The 5912-nt window shown below is 40.5% G+C and overlaps 1 long non-coding RNA gene across 1 annotated transcript; it reads right to left on the bottom strand.

Moving 5' to 3' along the window:
* Positions 1 to 2071: 2071 nt before the first annotated feature.
* On the bottom strand, positions 2072 to 4797 carry LOC136458319 (uncharacterized). The gene is made up of 3 exons (XR_010759968.1): positions 4495 to 4797; positions 3993 to 4077; positions 2072 to 2130 (listed from the first exon to the last, which is right to left on the bottom strand). It is a non-coding gene; the product is annotated as an uncharacterized lncRNA (long non-coding RNA).
* Positions 4798 to 5912: the final 1115 nt, after the last annotated feature.

Raw genomic sequence — 5912 nt, forward strand, 5'->3', positions numbered from 1 at the left:
TCTTTTAATCTCTAGTGTTGTACTCCAACCAATACCTAAGAAAATTATTTATTTGCCATTGGAAATTAAAGTGTTATTTGTCATCGGAAAAGTTTCACTTCCTAAATTATGTCCAATACGGAAAGTAAAAGCAGGACCAAAATGTAGATTCTTCGTATGGACACTCATGCACCAAAAGATATTATCGACAAACAATCTGCAAAAAAAAAAAAAAGAGGGTGGCTGAATGATCCAATCTACAAGGTTTGCTCCAATGACCCAGAAACACCTAAGCTTCTTTGAAAAGATTGTTCCTACACTAGACAAGTATGGAATATCATCCTCCTATGGTTTAATTTGGAGAGCTTAATGAATACTAGTCCATCACGTGCGTCCTCGCGCGCGTCGGCAGTCAATTGGAAATGCAATCCGCGCAGTCTCACGCACTGTCAGCCGCTCTGTCGCTATGCAATGGGATGTAGCACAAAGGCTATGAATCACTAATGGTAATGGATATCCAGTTACATGTATAATTCTATACCTTAGAATTTTTCTACATTAGATAAACGTACTTTCTGGATTGGATACATATCTCATTTTCCTTTGTTACTTAATTGCTGGCATATTTTTTCACTCTTATGGTTTCTATTCAACGTGGCTACTACTCCTTCTATTTCAGATTATAAGACGTTTTGGTATTCATAGTGTTTACTTTGTATCTAGACATAATTGTCTATCTAGGTGCGTAGCAAAAGCTATGAATCTAAAAAAGCCAGAACGTCCTATAATTTGGAACAGAGGGCAAATAATTAAAGATTGTTGGCTATGAGCCTCTAAAAAATCTCCGTAGACACCTCGGCTCCCATGTTATTTGGATCCTAAATCTTCGCGGACACCATGGCCCTCCCCTAAGTTTGAATCCTGGCTCCGCCTCTGGTTACCACCCCATGAGAGCCTCATGCTTTGGCTTCGCAGGTGCCTTCCATTTAGCACCTTTTTGGCCTCCTTAGGTGATGCTCTAAAGAAATAGTTTTTTTAAGAAGATAAAATCCATATAGTAGTATGTGGTTTAGAAAATTATAGAAGCATTCACTATAAATTTCGAATGACTTGTCATATGGTTTAAATTTACACAATACACTCCTCAGTTAATGTGGAATTACTATAACCACTTGGGTGCTAATTTTGGCAGTAAAATATTGACACAAAAAAGGTTTCAACATAGAATGGATACCGAAGATGGCATTACTGCTGAGCATCGACTGGTCTATAAATTGATCTGCATAATACACAGAAGAGGATACTCTTCATACCTGTTTGAATATTGGACACATCAACAACACTTTCGTACAGATATTTTGACATAGAGAAGTCGTTTGTATGGACCTGAAGGTTTACTTCAGAAGTTCATCTGTCACACCTAGGTCAAGACCAAAAACAAATACCTGCAAATAATGAAGTCTAGAAAATAAACATCGACCATGCAGTTTGCAAAAGAAAAAAGTATTTACAGATACCCTCAGTAGCATTGTTTGGATCTCTAACAGAATAAGTTCCCTGGGTATTCTGGTAGGTAGCTGGAATGGTTTGACATATGGCAATGCCTCACTTGAAATGAGAAAAAAAATATCATAAAAGAGTGATAATCATGACTGCATATTGTCATCTAACATTACTTAGAGGTTACTAAAGAAGAGAGCTAAAATTGATCAAGGGCAGATATAGATGTGTCTATGAACAGAACGAAATAGAGAGGTTGTAACTGCATGAACATTCGGTACTGCATAATCAAGTGTACAAGTGTTAATATACATCAGCGGGAAATAACAGGCGCTATAAGATCTGATTTTCCAATCAATACATATCCAACGCAAACAGCATGAATCCAAAAATAGACACCAACCTGCGACGTATGGAAAGACCTGGAAAAGCTTTACTCGCTGTGATGGAAGCACAAAACCTGCTGTAGAGCAAAGAAGAATTTAAGAAGTCAATAAATAGTACCATCAATAAGTAACAGGCGCAGTGAAATCTAATTTTCCAATCAGTGTACAACAAATGTACAAATATGAATCTACAAATAGGCACTAACCTGTGGCGTGTGGATAGGTCTGCAAAGCTAGTGTTGCTGTAATGGCACTCCAAAGTGTACTGCAGAGCAAAAAAGGATTTAAGAACTCAATAAATAGCAGCACTAGGAAGTAACACAAGCTGTAGAATGTGGTGTTCCAATCAATATGTTTCCAATGGCCACAGTACAAAATGTGAAGAAAGAAGAAATCACTGACTAAGCACATATAGTAAAAATATATGGACAGCAAGAAAGATACTCAAACACATCGTTCTTATTTGGACACTGAGGTTAGGAAGTCATAATGTTCAGATATATCAATGTATTCCAAATGTGCTGCAGGTAGAGCAGTCACAGGAAGCTATTATGTTAGAGCAATTTGTAATATAAACACACACATTATGTTTAGCAATCTACAATATTTGCTTGACTAACTAAAGTTTGCTCAGAACATATTTTTTTTCTATGTGGACTGAACTTGCCGATGGACTAAATATTTAGGAGAAGCAAAAGCAAAAAAAGTAAAGCGATCTGGGATAAAATAACAACAAAAAACATTTTCACTACTTGCAGCAGGCACTAGGGACAAAGCAGCAGTCTGGACATAGAGGGAGCACCGAAATCTGCAAAGGGTGTAAAGTATGAAATATTATGTAGGAATGAATTCCCTATAGCAAATGCTTGTATCAGATAGTAGTACGTACCTATGTCCCAAATGAGCATATCTAAGTCTACTCAAACATAGGATAGAGGTAGAACAGGTGGAAAACAACTTAAGAAAACCAACTAATCTGGCATGTTAGCTAAAAAGACGAATCAGGAAAAACAATGCCAAAAAAGAGAGGCACCTGGCCAAATTAAGGTGAAACTTCATGTGACCAAATAGTAGAACCGCGAGGTTTAACCTAAAGAAGACCCCTTTGACACCGCTATGAACAAATTTGGAGCAGAACCTAATCAATTTGGAGTAGAACCAACATCATATTTTATGTAGAGCAGGGCCAATTTGGAGTACAACCTAATGATTAATGCATTTCAGCAGAACCAGGAGCAGAAGAAGGTAAGGACAACAGTGCCAACTAATTTAAATTAGCAGCTAACTAAACACCCAATATTAGCCTAGTATTACTCCCAAAATGGGTTCTACTGAGGGATGAAGACAAAGTGGTTCAATCCAGCCAACGTTATACGACACCATGGGTTTTAAGCTCAGCTCAACCGTTAACCAGATGAGCAGGAAGTTTAACTAATGTCCAATAACAAGAAAAACTAATTAGCGATTGTAGAAATCAAAATAGACAGTGGATTGGGGTAAACAAGATCCGACACCATGTTTGTTAGCTCAGCAGTTAACTGGATGAGTAGGAAGTTTAATTGAACAAAAAAACTCCAATAACAGGCAGAAGTAATTAGCGAATGTAGGTACCAGAATATACAATGGTGTGGAGTAAACAACATCATTAGATCAAGCAGGTAACATAAGAGAATTCTCAACTCCCATAACAGATTGGGACACCTCCCTTTGATGTTCCCTAATTTTTTTTGCGTGTTCTGGACTAAATTAGCAAATTAATATAATGCTTCAAATTTAATCTCATGGAAAATCAATTTTCTTAGCGAACATGTTAATTAAGACACCACAATTATAGGAAAGATCTCCGATATTAGGTACATCTAATCAGATAATATAGGTATAAAAATTCGAACCATAAAACGTATTGATCTAAATAGGATATCTGTTGTAGAACAATCCTGACAGAACTGAGTCCATATGAAAGTTAGTTGCCAGCAATTCTTTAAACTAAGAGTGGATGCACAGTACTTATATTGATGATTACTGAGTATCTTATTCTTGGGTACTCAATTTTACTCCACTACACCAAAAGTAGAAGGAAACTGATAAGAGTTTTAATCGATGTGAGAACAACATGACAGAACTTACTCCCTAAACAGATCGAGAAATTTGCTTTAGGATGAACTTGCCAAATATCAATGGCCTAGTATCTTATTCTTGGGTTATTACTCCGCTACACCAAAAAAGAGAGAAATTGGTAAGAGTTTTTCTAGGTGATGCGACAACATCAATATTTCTCCATGCAAAGCACACTAAATCATACAAAAAAAACAAAAAAACTGGCACGGGATATATGCATGTGTTAATTCAAAGCACACTGAATCATAGATCTAAAAAGACAAGAAGCCAATACGGCAAATATGCATGTGTCAAGAATAATTTAAAAACAAAATAATCAAATATGGTTGGTCCGTAAGACCTCACGAGTTGAACTTGCCTTCTGGGGCAACAACCATAGAATACAGGAAGGTAAAATTCTGAAGAGCAAAATACTATCAACATTTATTTTATCCCAAATTTAATATTAGAAGAAATAAGATGTTGAAGCTAATTTAGTATGGACAGATAAATCAGGAATTGATGCGGCTACCTGGTTATGTAGTCGTTGATTAGGCCATGTCCAGAAAGAGACGCTCAGCAGGGGCGGAGGGGCGATGGGGGCGGCGCTGGGAGGCGCCGGAGCAAGGGCGTAGCAAACCAGGGGTGCCGCCGGCCCAGCAGCACGCCGCACGGTGAGCCGGCCACGGAGCGCGACCACCCGCGCCGGCACGCCGGCTGAGCCAGGGCTAGGTCCGGTTCCGCGTCGAAACCCTAGGTCGACGTGGCGGCGGCACCGGGGCCGTTCGCCCAGGCCTACAAGCTGCTCTGGAGGGCAGAGAGGCGGATGCGGAGCTCCGCGGTGGCGGCCTCGGCGGGCGGCGGAGGTGACGACAGAGGGCAGCGTGGTGGGCGCGAGGGCAGAAAGCGGCGTGAGGATGCGGCCCTTGAGGCTTCGGTGGAGAGGACGAGGGAGTTCTTTTTTTTACCAGCTGAAGTGTTGTAATGTACAAACGGTGGGATAAATTTGGACCGTGGAAAGACGATCGGACGCTGTAAATTTTTTTTACTGACCTGGACACCCTGAGCATCGGCCAAAGCAAACTGTTTTAATAAGAGTAGATGGACCATCCGGGCTCCACTATAGACATTGAAAGAAAACAAGATGCAGGATAAAGAAAGAAAACCCGAGAGAACTTGATAGTATAATGATTTACTTGTGGTGTAATATTTGAAAAGAAAGGAACCGATAAACTTTTCTACATAACTGTTCCTTTACATCGCGACGTCCATACAGGTGGTAAGTACCGCCATGGGTGGTACAGCGCGAGGAGCCTGGCCACGTGCTTAAAGTTCAGCGGCCGGTCTACTTTGTTAGCGAGTTCGACTCCAAGACTCGTTACCTCCGGATCGAAAAGTTGCTGCATGCAGTGCTGATCGCCAAACGTAAGATGCTGAACAACTTTGATTGGCACCACATCCACATAGTCACCTCTTTCCCACTCAGCAAGGCCATCCACAAAAAAGGATGCATCCGACAGGATTGCAAGTGGGTGCTCGAGCTCATGGGAGCACAACATCCATTATGTTCCTGAATAACCATCAAGTATCAGCAGCCTGTTCGGGAGGCCGTAAACGATCGTGGATTATTTACTGCTGGCTGGTTTGGTGTGAGGCCGGTGGGCTATGAGTATTGGACGGGTTGACTCACATAGAACAGTGCTGACGCTGTTCTACGTACCCATCCATACCAATCCGCCTCAAAAGCTCAGGAAACCAAAATCCATCAAAGGAGCAAAGAGAGGGAACCGGGAGGGAAAAAACAAAAACATGCGAATCAAAAGATCTTGGCACAAGGATAGAAGAGGTCAGCTTCTTCATTGCAGCAAGATCAAGTTGCACAAGGCCTCGTCTTACACTGATGAACACACACTAGTACACATAACATTAGTAGTGATGGAACACTAGTTT

Source organism: Miscanthus floridulus, chromosome 6, assembly GCF_019320115.1.
Source record: "Miscanthus floridulus cultivar M001 chromosome 6, ASM1932011v1, whole genome shotgun sequence".
Lineage (NCBI taxonomy): Eukaryota > Viridiplantae > Streptophyta > Magnoliopsida > Poales > Poaceae > Miscanthus > Miscanthus floridulus.